Source organism: Oncorhynchus mykiss, chromosome 8 (assembly GCF_057628025.1).
Source record: "Oncorhynchus mykiss isolate SJ-2025 chromosome 8, ASM5762802v1, whole genome shotgun sequence".
In the NCBI taxonomy this organism is placed as follows: domain Eukaryota; kingdom Metazoa; phylum Chordata; class Actinopteri; order Salmoniformes; family Salmonidae; genus Oncorhynchus; species Oncorhynchus mykiss.
In genome coordinates this window covers 90852501-90866889 of record NC_143029.1, presented here as the reverse complement: position 1 = coordinate 90866889, position 14389 = coordinate 90852501, and the positions used below count along the sequence as shown (strand labels likewise).

Genomic DNA, 14389 nt, shown 5'->3' with positions numbered 1-14389 from the left:
TTCATCTGCATTGACGTAACAGAACTGGGCAGGTGAAAGGAGTTATGACTGTGTGTGACCCCCGACACATTTACATAAAGCTCCTGTCTGCACTAAGGATGATGTATTCGTGAATTATAAGTTTCAATTACCGGGAATAATTCATATTTATCCAGGGAGTTCTGGGAAATGTAAAAAAAATGAATATTGGAGGTGTCCATTTAAAGTGTTTAAAACCGAGATATGCCAGGGTTCTCCCCAAATAAGAGAGGGGGGAGCTCTGCATCACCTTGTCGGCCTGTCTGCAACAAAATATGTCAAGTTTTTCAGAGCAAATGAATTGTAGTAACGATCTAAGTAACTGTCTTTTGGTGGCCAATGACATTGTTATGAATACGCAAATCAGGCCGGTCATGAATTCAGAGCGTTACCGTGTTCCTCGATGAATGATGAATGCACTGACTGTAAAGTCGTTCTGGATAATAGCATCTGCTAAATGAATAACATGCAAATGTATTGCATTTTAGCAGTAGGTTATCTGGACACAGAGCACTCTGCCGCGGTCATCCCTCTCTTCAAAGGGGGCTGGCACTCTAGACCCAAACTGCTACAGACCTATATCCATCCTGCCCTGCCCTGCCTCTTGACCCAAACTGCTATAGACCTATATCCATCCTGCCCTGCCTCTAGACCCAAACTGTTACAGACCTATATCCATCCTGCCCTGCCTCTAGACCCAAACTGTTACAGACCTATATCCACCCTGCCCTGCCCTGCTTCTAGACCCAAACTGCTATAGACCTATATCCATCCTGCCCTGCCTCTAGACACAAACTGTTACAGACCTATATCCACCCTGCCCTGCCCTGCTTCTAGACCCAAACTGCTATAGACCTATATCCATCCTGCCCTGCCTCTAGACACAAACTGTTACAGACCTATATCCATCCTGCCCTGCCTCTAAACCCAAACTGTTACAGACCTAAATCCATCCTGCCCTGCCTCTAGACCCAAACTGTTACAGACCTATATCCATCCTGCCCTGCCCTGCCCTGCCCTGCCCTGCCTCTAGACCCAAACTGTTACAGACCTATATCTATCCTACCCTGTTTTTCTAAGGTCTTCGAAAGCCAAGTTAATAAACAGATCCCTGTCCAAACTCTCAGGATGCACAGAGTGCACCCCAGCCATAGAATAACACAAACGCTATAACGCCAGTCAAACAAAAGTCAAATGACCAAAGTTGCTAAGCTAGATAAACTCCTTCAACAAAAACAATGTCCGCGGGACCGCGGAGTTCTAATTAGCATAATGAAAAATATCCCAATTTAAAATCTGTCAGTTTAAACTGGAGATATCTGTTGTTTTCCATTGATTCCACCTCATCTGCTGATGTCGCACTTCCACTTCTGAGGTGAAAGGTGACAGAACGAGAGAGGTGTTTGTCAGACCGTGAGACATCTCGAAAATTGGTCTTCTCACAAAAAGAAACCTTTCGTAGCGTGCGAACGGTTTGGCCCCACAAATGATGACCTCTATTATGAAAGATGAGACGAACACGGTGGGGTTCTCCGTTTCGCTCAAAGCGTCTTGGGGACACTTTTAAAGTCGGGTTATATCTGATCTGTCGACGTCTGCAACACTTCAGGGGCGTTTGAACCGTCATCGTTCGCTCCCGTGGAAAGCTGAGTCTCTCAGTAGGACTCTCAGCAAGCCTCACAAGACTAGTCTGTTAGGTAGCAGTTTTAAAAAAACAAATCGATACATTAAAGGGTTAATAAAAAATAATCCTAATCAAATGCTGTAGCTAAATGATCCTTGGTGTGACCATTTTTTAAAACAATCCCATATGTTAACCCCCCCCCCCACTGCTTAGACTCTAGAGGGTTTTACAATCAAAGTATCTTAACAGGGACTAACTGTTTTAGAAAATATAATGTCCATATCTACTCTCATACCATTTGTTGTTCACACATTCTCTACCGACGCTCTCATATGGGCAGAGCAGAGAAGCTCTCATATTGACAGTACTAGACAGAGCAGAGGAGCTCTCATATTGACAGTACTAGACAGAGCAGAGAAGCTCTCATATTGACAGTACTAGACAGAGCAGAGGAGCTCTCATATGGGCAGTACGAGACAGAGCAGAGGAGCTCTCATATTGGCAGTACTAGACAGAGCAGAGGAGCTCTCATATTGGCAGTACTAGACAGAGCAGAGGAGCTCTCATATGGGCAGTACTAGACAGAGCAGAGGAGCTCTCATATTGGCAGTACTAGACAGAGCAGAGGAGCTCTCATATGGGCAGTACTAGACAGAGCAGAGAAGCTCTCATATTGACAGTACTAGACAGAGCAGAGGAGCTCTCATATGGGCAGTACTAGACAGAGCAGAGGAGCTCTCATATTGACAGTACTAGACAGAGCAGAGGAGCTCTCATATTGACAGTACTAGACAGAGCAGAGGAGCTCTCATATTGACAGCAGTACTAGACAGAGCAGAGAAGCTCTCATATTGACAGTACTAGATAGAGCAGAGAAGCTCTCATATGGGCAGTACTAGACAGAGCAGAGAAGCTCTCATATTGACAGTACTAGACAGAGCAGAGGAGCTCTCATATTGACAGTACTAGACAGAGCAGAGGAGCTCTCATATTGACAGCAGTACTAGACAGAGCAGAGAAGCTCTCATATGGGCAGTACTAGACAGAGCAGAGAAGCTCTCATATGGGCAGTACTAGACAGAGCAGAGAAGCTCTCATATTGACAGTACTAGACAGAGAAGAGGAGCTCTCATATTGACAGCAGTACTAGACAGAGCAGAGAAGCTCTCATATTGACAGTACTAGGCAGAGCAGAGAAGCTCTCATATTGACAGTACTAGACAGAGCAGAGAAGCTCTCATATTGACAGTACTAGGCAGAGCAGAGAAGCTCTCATATTGACAGTACTAGACAGAGCAGAGAAGCTCTCATATTGGCAGTACTAGACAGAGCAGAGGAGCTCTCATATTGGCAGTACTAGACAGAGCAGAGAAGCTCTCATATTGACACCAGTACTAGACAGAGCAGAGAAGCTCTCATATGGGCAGTACTAGACAGAGCAGAGAAGCTCTCATATTGACAGTACTAGACAGAGCAGAGAAGCTCTCATATTGACACCAGTACTAGACAGAGCAGAGAAGCTCTCATATTGGCAGTACTAGACAGAGCAGAGGAGCTCTCATATTGGCAGTACTAGACAGAGCAGAGAAGCTCTCATATTGGCAGTACTAGACAGAGCAGAGGAGCTCTCATATTGGCAGTACTAGACAGAGCAGAGGAGCTCTCATATGGGCAGTACTAGACAGAGCAGAGGAGCTCTCATATTGACAGCAGTACTAGACAGAGCAGAGGAGCTCTCATATTGGCAGTACTAGACAGAGCAGAGAAGCTCTCATATGGGCAGTACTAGACAGAGCAGAGGAGCTCTCATATGGGCAGTACTAGACAGAGCAGAGAAGCTCTCATATGGCCAGTACTAGACAGAGCAGAGAAGCTCTCATATGGCCAGTACTAGACAGAGCAGAGAAGCTCTCATATGGGCAGTACTAGACAGAGCAGAGAAGCTCTCATATGGCCAGTACTAGACAGAGCAGAGAAGCTCTCATATTGGCAGCAGTACTAGACAGAGCAGAGAAGCTCTCATATTGGCAGTACTAGACAGAGCAGAGGAGCTCTCATATTGGCAGTACTAGACAGAGAAGAGAAGCTCTGATATTGACAGCAGTACTAGACAGAGCAGAGAAGCTCTCATATGGGCAGTACTAGACAGAGCAGAGAAGCTCTCATATGGCCAGTACTAGACAGAGCAGAGAAGCTCTCATATTGGCAGTACTAGACAGAGCAGAGAAGCTCTCATATGGCCAGTACTAGACAGAGCAGAGAAGCTCTCATATGGGCAGTACTAGACAGAGCAGAGAAGCTCTCATATGGCCAGTACTAGACAGAGCAGAGAAGCTCTCATATTGGCAGTACTAGACAGAGCAGAGAAGCTCTCATATGGGCAGTACTAGACAGAGCAGAGAAGCTCTCATATGGGCAGTACTAGACAGAGCAGAGAAGCTCTCATATTGACAGTACTAGACAGAGAAGAGAAGCTCTCATATTGGCAGTACTAGATAGAGAAGAGAAGCTCTCATATGGGCAGTACTAGATAGAGAAGAGAAGCTCTCATATGGGCAGTACTAGACAGAGCAGAGGAGCTCTCATATGGGCAGTACTAGATAGAGAAGAGGAGCTCTCATTTGGGCAGTACTAGACAGAGCAGAGAAGCTCTCATATGGGCAGTACTAGACAGAGCAGAGAAGCTCTCATATTGACAGTACTAGATAGAGCAGAGAAGCTCTCATATGGGCAGTACTAGACAGAGCAGAGAAGCTCTCATATTGACAGTACTAGACAGAGCAGAGGAGCTCTCATATGGGCAGTACTAGACAGAGAAGAGAAGCTCTCATTTGGGCAGTACTAGACAGAGCAGAGAAGCTCTCATATGGGCAGTACTAGACAGAGCAGAGGAGCTCTCATATGGGCAGTACTAGATAGAGAAGAGAAGCTCTCATATGGGCAGTACTAGACAGAGCAGAGGAGCTCTCATATGGGCAGTACTAGATAGAGAAGAGAAGCTCTCATATGGGCAGTACTAGACAGAGCAGAGGAGCTCTCATATGGGCAGGAGCTCTCATAGTGACAGCAGTACTAGACAGAGCAGAGGAGCTCTCATATTGGCAGTACTAGACAGAGCAGAGAAGCTCTCATATGGGCAGTACTAGACAGAGCAGAGAAGCTCTCATATGGCCAGTACTAGACAGAGCAGAGAAGCTCTCATATTGGCAGTACTAGACAGAGCAGAGAAGCTCTCATATGGGCAGTACTAGACAGAGCAGAGAAGCTCTCATATGGGCAGTACTAGACAGAGCAGAGAAGCTCTCATATTGACAGTACTAGACAGAGAAGAGAAGCTCTCATATGGGCAGTACTAGATAGAGAAGAGAAGCTCTCATATGGGCAGTACTAGATAGAGAAGAGAAGCTCTCATATTGGCAGTACTAGACAGAGCAGAGAAGCTCTCATATGGGCAGTACTAGACAGAACAGAGGAGCTCTCATATGGGCAGTACTAGATAGAGAAGAGAAGCTCTCATATTGGCAGTACTAGATAGAGAAGAGGAGCTCTCATTTGGGCAGTACTAGACAGAGCAGAGAAGCTCTCATATTGACAGTACTAGACAGAGCAGAGGAGCTCTCATATTGGCAGTACTAGACAGAGCAGAGAAGCTCTCATATTGACAGTACTAGACAGAGCAGAGGAGCTCTCATATTGACAGTACTAGACAGAGCAGAGGAGCTCTCATATGGGCAGTACTAGACAGAGCAGAGAAGCTCTCATATTGACAGTACTAGACAGAGAAGAGAAGCTCTCATATTGGCAGTACTAGATAGAGAAGAGAAGCTCTCATATGGGCAGTACTAGATAGAGAAGAGAAGCTCTCATATGGGCAGTACTAGACAGAGCAGAGGAGCTCTCATATGGGCAGTACTAGATAGAGAAGAGGAGCTCTCATTTGGGCAGTACTAGACAGAGCAGAGAAGCTCTCATATTGACAGTACTAGACAGAGCAGAGGAGCTCTCATATGGGCAGTACTAGACAGAGCAGAGAAGCTCTCATATGGGCAGTACTAGACAGAGCAGAGAAGCTCTCATATGGGCAGTACTAGACAGAGCAGAGAAGCTCTCATATTGACAGTACTAGATAGAGCAGAGAAGCTCTCATATGGGCAGTACTAGACAGAGCAGAGAAGCTCTCATATTGACAGTACTAGACAGAGCAGAGGAGCTCTCATATGGGCAGTACTAGACAGAGAAGAGAAGCTCTCATTTGGGCAGTACTAGACAGAGCAGAGAAGCTCTCATATGGGCAGTACTAGACAGAGCAGAGGAGCTCTCATATGGGCAGTACTAGATAGAGAAGAGAAGCTCTCATATGGGCAGTACTAGACAGAGCAGAGGAGCTCTCATATGGGCAGTACTAGATAGAGAAGAGAAGCTCTCATATGGGCAGTACTAGACAGAGCAGAGGAGCTCTCATATGGGCAGTACTAGATAGAGAAGAGAAGCTCTCATATGGACAGTACTAGACAGAGCAGAGAAGCTCTCATATGGGCAGTACTAGACAGAGCAGAGGAGCTCTCATAGTGACAGCAGTACTAGACAGAGCAGAGGAGCTCTCATATTGGCAGTACTAGACAGAGCAGAGAAGCTCTCATATGGGCAGTACTAGACAGAGCAGAGAAGCTCTCATATGGCCAGTACTAGACAGAGCAGAGAAGCTCTCATATTGGCAGTACTAGACAGAGCAGAGAAGCTCTCATATGGGCAGTACTAGACAGAGCAGAGAAGCTCTCATATGGGCAGTACTAGACAGAGCAGAGAAGCTCTCATATTGACAGTACTAGACAGAGAAGAGAAGCTCTCATATGGGCAGTACTAGATAGAGAAGAGAAGCTCTCATATGGGCAGTACTAGATAGAGAAGAGAAGCTCTCATATTGGCAGTACTAGACAGAGCAGAGGAGCTCTCATATTGACAGTACTAGACAGAGCAGAGGAGCTCTCATATTGACAGCAGTACTAGACAGAGCAGAGAAGCTCTCATATGGGCAGTACTAGACAGAGCAGAGAAGCTCTCATATGGGCAGTACTAGACAGAGCAGAGAAGCTCTCATATTGACAGTACTAGACAGAGAAGAGGAGCTCTCATATTGACAGCAGTACTAGACAGAGCAGAGAAGCTCTCATATTGACAGTACTAGGCAGAGCAGAGAAGCTCTCATATTGACAGTACTAGACAGAGCAGAGAAGCTCTCATATTGACAGTACTAGGCAGAGCAGAGAAGCTCTCATATTGACAGTACTAGACAGAGCAGAGAAGCTCTCATATTGGCAGTACTAGACAGAGCAGAGGAGCTCTCATATTGGCAGTACTAGACAGAGCAGAGAAGCTCTCATATTGACACCAGTACTAGACAGAGCAGAGAAGCTCTCATATGGGCAGTACTAGACAGAGCAGAGAAGCTCTCATATTGACAGTACTAGACAGAGCAGAGAAGCTCTCATATTGACACCAGTACTAGACAGAGCAGAGAAGCTCTCATATTGGCAGTACTAGACAGAGCAGAGGAGCTCTCATATTGGCAGTACTAGACAGAGCAGAGAAGCTCTCATATTGGCAGTACTAGACAGAGCAGAGGAGCTCTCATATTGGCAGTACTAGACAGAGCAGAGGAGCTCTCATATGGGCAGTACTAGACAGAGCAGAGGAGCTCTCATATTGACAGCAGTACTAGACAGAGCAGAGGAGCTCTCATATTGGCAGTACTAGACAGAGCAGAGAAGCTCTCATATGGGCAGTACTAGACAGAGCAGAGGAGCTCTCATATGGGCAGTACTAGACAGAGCAGAGAAGCTCTCATATGGCCAGTACTAGACAGAGCAGAGAAGCTCTCATATGGCCAGTACTAGACAGAGCAGAGAAGCTCTCATATGGGCAGTACTAGACAGAGCAGAGAAGCTCTCATATGGCCAGTACTAGACAGAGCAGAGAAGCTCTCATATTGGCAGCAGTACTAGACAGAGCAGAGAAGCTCTCATATTGGCAGTACTAGACAGAGCAGAGGAGCTCTCATATTGGCAGTACTAGACAGAGAAGAGAAGCTCTGATATTGACAGCAGTACTAGACAGAGCAGAGAAGCTCTCATATGGGCAGTACTAGACAGAGCAGAGAAGCTCTCATATGGCCAGTACTAGACAGAGCAGAGAAGCTCTCATATTGGCAGTACTAGACAGAGCAGAGAAGCTCTCATATGGCCAGTACTAGACAGAGCAGAGAAGCTCTCATATGGGCAGTACTAGACAGAGCAGAGAAGCTCTCATATGGCCAGTACTAGACAGAGCAGAGAAGCTCTCATATTGGCAGTACTAGACAGAGCAGAGAAGCTCTCATATGGGCAGTACTAGACAGAGCAGAGAAGCTCTCATATGGGCAGTACTAGACAGAGCAGAGAAGCTCTCATATTGACAGTACTAGACAGAGAAGAGAAGCTCTCATATTGGCAGTACTAGATAGAGAAGAGAAGCTCTCATATGGGCAGTACTAGATAGAGAAGAGAAGCTCTCATATGGGCAGTACTAGACAGAGCAGAGGAGCTCTCATATGGGCAGTACTAGATAGAGAAGAGGAGCTCTCATTTGGGCAGTACTAGACAGAGCAGAGAAGCTCTCATATGGGCAGTACTAGACAGAGCAGAGAAGCTCTCATATTGACAGTACTAGATAGAGCAGAGAAGCTCTCATATGGGCAGTACTAGACAGAGCAGAGAAGCTCTCATATTGACAGTACTAGACAGAGCAGAGGAGCTCTCATATGGGCAGTACTAGACAGAGAAGAGAAGCTCTCATTTGGGCAGTACTAGACAGAGCAGAGAAGCTCTCATATGGGCAGTACTAGACAGAGCAGAGGAGCTCTCATATGGGCAGTACTAGATAGAGAAGAGAAGCTCTCATATGGGCAGTACTAGACAGAGCAGAGGAGCTCTCATATGGGCAGTACTAGATAGAGAAGAGAAGCTCTCATATGGGCAGTACTAGACAGAGCAGAGGAGCTCTCATATGGGCAGGAGCTCTCATAGTGACAGCAGTACTAGACAGAGCAGAGGAGCTCTCATATTGGCAGTACTAGACAGAGCAGAGAAGCTCTCATATGGGCAGTACTAGACAGAGCAGAGAAGCTCTCATATGGCCAGTACTAGACAGAGCAGAGAAGCTCTCATATTGGCAGTACTAGACAGAGCAGAGAAGCTCTCATATGGGCAGTACTAGACAGAGCAGAGAAGCTCTCATATGGGCAGTACTAGACAGAGCAGAGAAGCTCTCATATTGACAGTACTAGACAGAGAAGAGAAGCTCTCATATGGGCAGTACTAGATAGAGAAGAGAAGCTCTCATATGGGCAGTACTAGATAGAGAAGAGAAGCTCTCATATTGGCAGTACTAGACAGAGCAGAGAAGCTCTCATATGGGCAGTACTAGACAGAACAGAGGAGCTCTCATATGGGCAGTACTAGATAGAGAAGAGAAGCTCTCATATTGGCAGTACTAGATAGAGAAGAGGAGCTCTCATTTGGGCAGTACTAGACAGAGCAGAGAAGCTCTCATATTGACAGTACTAGACAGAGCAGAGGAGCTCTCATATTGGCAGTACTAGACAGAGCAGAGAAGCTCTCATATTGACAGTACTAGACAGAGCAGAGGAGCTCTCATATTGACAGTACTAGACAGAGCAGAGGAGCTCTCATATGGGCAGTACTAGACAGAGCAGAGAAGCTCTCATATTGACAGTACTAGACAGAGAAGAGAAGCTCTCATATTGGCAGTACTAGATAGAGAAGAGAAGCTCTCATATGGGCAGTACTAGATAGAGAAGAGAAGCTCTCATATGGGCAGTACTAGACAGAGCAGAGGAGCTCTCATATGGGCAGTACTAGATAGAGAAGAGGAGCTCTCATTTGGGCAGTACTAGACAGAGCAGAGAAGCTCTCATATTGACAGTACTAGACAGAGCAGAGGAGCTCTCATATGGGCAGTACTAGACAGAGCAGAGAAGCTCTCATATGGGCAGTACTAGACAGAGCAGAGAAGCTCTCATATGGGCAGTACTAGACAGAGCAGAGAAGCTCTCATATTGACAGTACTAGATAGAGCAGAGAAGCTCTCATATGGGCAGTACTAGACAGAGCAGAGAAGCTCTCATATTGACAGTACTAGACAGAGCAGAGGAGCTCTCATATGGGCAGTACTAGACAGAGAAGAGAAGCTCTCATTTGGGCAGTACTAGACAGAGCAGAGAAGCTCTCATATGGGCAGTACTAGACAGAGCAGAGGAGCTCTCATATGGGCAGTACTAGATAGAGAAGAGAAGCTCTCATATGGGCAGTACTAGACAGAGCAGAGGAGCTCTCATATGGGCAGTACTAGATAGAGAAGAGAAGCTCTCATATGGGCAGTACTAGACAGAGCAGAGGAGCTCTCATATGGGCAGTACTAGATAGAGAAGAGAAGCTCTCATATGGACAGTACTAGACAGAGCAGAGAAGCTCTCATATGGGCAGTACTAGACAGAGCAGAGGAGCTCTCATAGTGACAGCAGTACTAGACAGAGCAGAGGAGCTCTCATATTGGCAGTACTAGACAGAGCAGAGAAGCTCTCATATGGGCAGTACTAGACAGAGCAGAGAAGCTCTCATATGGCCAGTACTAGACAGAGCAGAGAAGCTCTCATATTGGCAGTACTAGACAGAGCAGAGAAGCTCTCATATGGGCAGTACTAGACAGAGCAGAGAAGCTCTCATATGGGCAGTACTAGACAGAGCAGAGAAGCTCTCATATTGACAGTACTAGACAGAGAAGAGAAGCTCTCATATGGGCAGTACTAGATAGAGAAGAGAAGCTCTCATATGGGCAGTACTAGATAGAGAAGAGAAGCTCTCATATTGGCAGTACTAGACAGAGCAGAGAAGCTCTCATATGGGCAGTACTAGACAGAACAGAGGAGCTCTCATATGGGCAGTACTAGATAGAGAAGAGAAGCTCTCATATTGGCAGTACTAGATAGAGAAGAGGAGCTCTCATTTGGGCAGTACTAGACAGAGCAGAGAAGCTCTCATATTGACAGTACTAGACAGAGCAGAGGAGCTCTCATATTGGCAGTACTAGACAGAGCAGAGAAGCTCTCATATTGACAGTACTAGACAGAGCAGAGGAGCTCTCATATTGACAGTACTAGACAGAGCAGAGGAGCTCTCATATGGGCAGTACTAGACAGAGCAGAGGAGCTCTCATATGGGCAGTACTAGATAGAGAAGAGAAGCTCTCATATGGGCAGTACTAGACAGAGCAGAGGAGCTCTCATATGGGCAGTACTAGATAGAGAAGAGGAGCTCTCATTTGGGAAGTACTAGACAGAGCAGAGAAGCTCTCATATTGACAGTACTAGACAGAGCAGAGGAGCTCTCATATGGGCAGTACTAGATAGAGAAGAGAAGCTCTCATATGGGCAGTACTAGACAGAGCAGAGGAGCTCTCATATGGGCAGTACTAGATAGAGAAGAGAAGCTCTCATATGGGCAGTACTAGACAGAGCAGAGGAGCTCTCATATGGGCAGTACTAGATAGAGAAGAGAAGCTCTCATATGGGCAGTACTAGACAGAGCAGAGGAGCTCTCATATGGGCAGTACTAGATAGAGAAGAGAAGCTCTCATATGGGCAGTACTAGACAGAGCAGAGGAGCTCTCATATGGGCAGTACTAGACAGAGCAGAGAAGCTCTCATATTGACAGTACTAGACAGAGCAGAGGAGAGAAAGCACAGAGAAGCTCTCACATTAACAGCAGTAGGAGAAACACAGAGAAGCTCTCATATTAACAGCAGTAGGAGAAACACAGAGAAGCTCTCATATTAACAGCAGTAGGAGAAAGCACAGAGAAGCTCTCACATTAACAGCAGTAGGAGAAAACACAGAGAAGCTCTCATATTAACAGCAGTAGGAGAAACACAGAGAAGCTCTCATATTAACAGCAGTAGGAGAAAGCACAGATAAGCTCTCACATTAACAGCAGTAGGAGAAAACACAGAGAAGCTCTCATATTAACAGCAGTAGGAGAAAGCACAGAGAAGCTCTCATATTAACAGCAGTAGGAGAAACACAGAGAAGCTCTCATATTAACAGCAGCAGGAGAAACACAGAGAAGCTCTCATATTAACAGCAGTAGGAGAAACACAGAGAAGCTCTCACATTAACAGCAGTAGGAGAAACACAGAGAAGCTCTCATATTAACAGCAGTAGGAGAAACACAGAGAAGCTCTCATATTAACAGCAGTAGGAGAAACACAGAGAAGCTCTCATATTAACAGCAGTAGGAGAAACACAGAGAAGCTCTCATATTAACAGCAGTAGGAGAAAACACAGAGAAGCTCTCATATTAATAGCAGTAGGAGAAAACACAGAGAAGCTCTCATATTAACAGCAGTAGGAGAAAACACAGAGAAGCTCTCATATTAACAGCAGTAGGAAAAACACAGAGAAGCTCTCATATTAACAGCAGTAGGAGAAACACAGAGAAGCGGAGGACATGTTGTAGAGGTATTCTGACATGCCGTTGATAACGTCAACCTATGGGTTACAGAATAAAGTCCGTTGATAACGTCAACCTATGGGTTACAGAATAAAGTCCGTTGATAACGTCAACCTATGGGTTACAGAATAAAGTCTGTTGATAACGTCAACCTATGGGTTACAGAATAAAGTCCGTTGATAACGTCAACCTATGGATTACAGAATAAAGTCCGTTGATAACGTCAACCTATGGATTACAGAATAAAGTCCGTTGATAACGTCAACCTATGGATTACAGAATAAAGTCCGTTGATAACGTCAACCTATGGATTACAGAATAAAGTCCGTTGATAACGTCAACCTATTGGTTACAGAATAAAGTCTGTTGATAACGTCAACCTATGGGTTACAGAATGAAGTCCGTTGATAACGTCAACCTATGGATTACAGAATAAAGTCCGTTGATAACGTCAACCTATGGATTACAGAATAAAGTCTGTTGATAATGTCAACCTATGGGTTACAGAATAAAGTCAGTTGATAACGTCAACCTATGGATTACAGAATAAAGTCCGTTGATAACGTCAACCTATGGATTACAGAATAAAGTCCGTTGATAACGTCAACCTATGGGTTACAGAATAAAGTCCGTTGATAACGTCAACCTATGGATTACAGAATAAAGTCCGTTGATAACGTCAACCTATGGGTTACAGAATAAAGTCTGTTGATAACGTCAACCTATGGGTTACAGAATAAAGTCCGTTGATAACGTCAACCTATGGGTTACAGAATAAAGTCCGTTGATAACGTCAACCTATGGGTTACAGAATAAAGTCCGTTGATAACGTCAACCTATGGATTACAGAATAAAGTCCGTTGATAACGTCAACCTATGGATTACAGAATAAAGTCCGTTGATAACGTCAACCTATGGGTTACAGAATAAAGTCAGTTGATAACGTCAACCTATGGATTACAGAATAAAGTCCGTTGATAACGTCAACCTATGGGTTACAGAATAAAGTCCGTTGATAACGTCAACCTATGGGTTATTGAATAAAGTCCGTTGATAACGTCAACCTATGGATTACAGAATAAAGTCCGTTGATAACGTCAACCTATGGGTTACAGAATAAAGTCCGTTGATAACGTCAACCTATGGATTACAGAATAAAGTCCGTTGATAACGTCAACCTATGGATTACAGAATAAAGTCCGTTGATAACGTCAACCTATGGATTACAGAATAAAGTCCGTTGATAACGTCAACCTATGGGTTACAGAATAAAGTCCGTTGATAACGTCAACCTATGGGTTACAGAATAAAGTCCGTTGATAACGTCAACCTATGGGTTACAGAATAAAGTCCGTTGATAACGTCAACCTATGGGTTACAGAATAAAGTCCGTTGATAACGTCAACCTATGGGTTACAGAATAAAGTCCGTTGATAACGTCAACCTATGGGTTACAGAATAATGTCCGTTGTTAACGTCAACCTATGGGTTACAGAATAAAGTCTGTTGATAACGTCAACCTATGGGTTACAGAATAAAGTCCGTTGATAACGTCAACCTATGGGTTACAGAATAAAGTCCGTTGATAACGTCAACCTATGGGTTACAGAATAAAGTCCGTTGATAACGTCAACCTATGGATTACAGAATAAAGTCAGGAATGTTCCATGCGAGATGGGAGTCAGGATTTTGGGTTTCAGTGGGATTGGGACTGAATAAGAAAATAGTTTCGGCGGACAGAAGGAGATATAATTTTCCCTCATACCTCTCTGACTTGTTAACAGGCTTCATGTCTGTGGGATAGAGATGCCTATCTAGTGAGTTGTGCTTAAGGCCTATCAGATTTGTGACTGTCTAGAAGAGTCAAAATGACACGGTTCTTTTATAGGCTGTAGGGGTTTCCGTTCCGGGTTTATTTACGTTGACACCGGTGGTGTCATTTATGCGCGGTGCTTTTTGAGTTTACGTGGACTTTGTAGAAAGTCTAGGAAAGTCATGGTCCTCCAGCTACGTGGTCAATGAAACAACGTTGCTGATCTAAGGATTCCTGTTTTATAGTTCAACCACTTTGTCTTCCAGGTAACAACCTACAATTTTTATTTTGTGTTAAATCTTAAATGTGACATTCCACTTTGAAGAGTTTTCCTCGAGACAGTCAAAGGGTTCATGGTTACCGGTGGTAAA

The 14389-nt window shown here is 44.8% G+C and overlaps 1 protein-coding gene across 1 annotated transcript in view; it reads left to right on the top strand.

Annotated features, from left to right (window-relative positions):
* LOC110531049 (piezo-type mechanosensitive ion channel component 2) overlaps positions 1-14389 on the top strand; it is a 220057-nt gene that overhangs the window by 78827 nt on the left and 126841 nt on the right. The window lies entirely within an intron of this gene.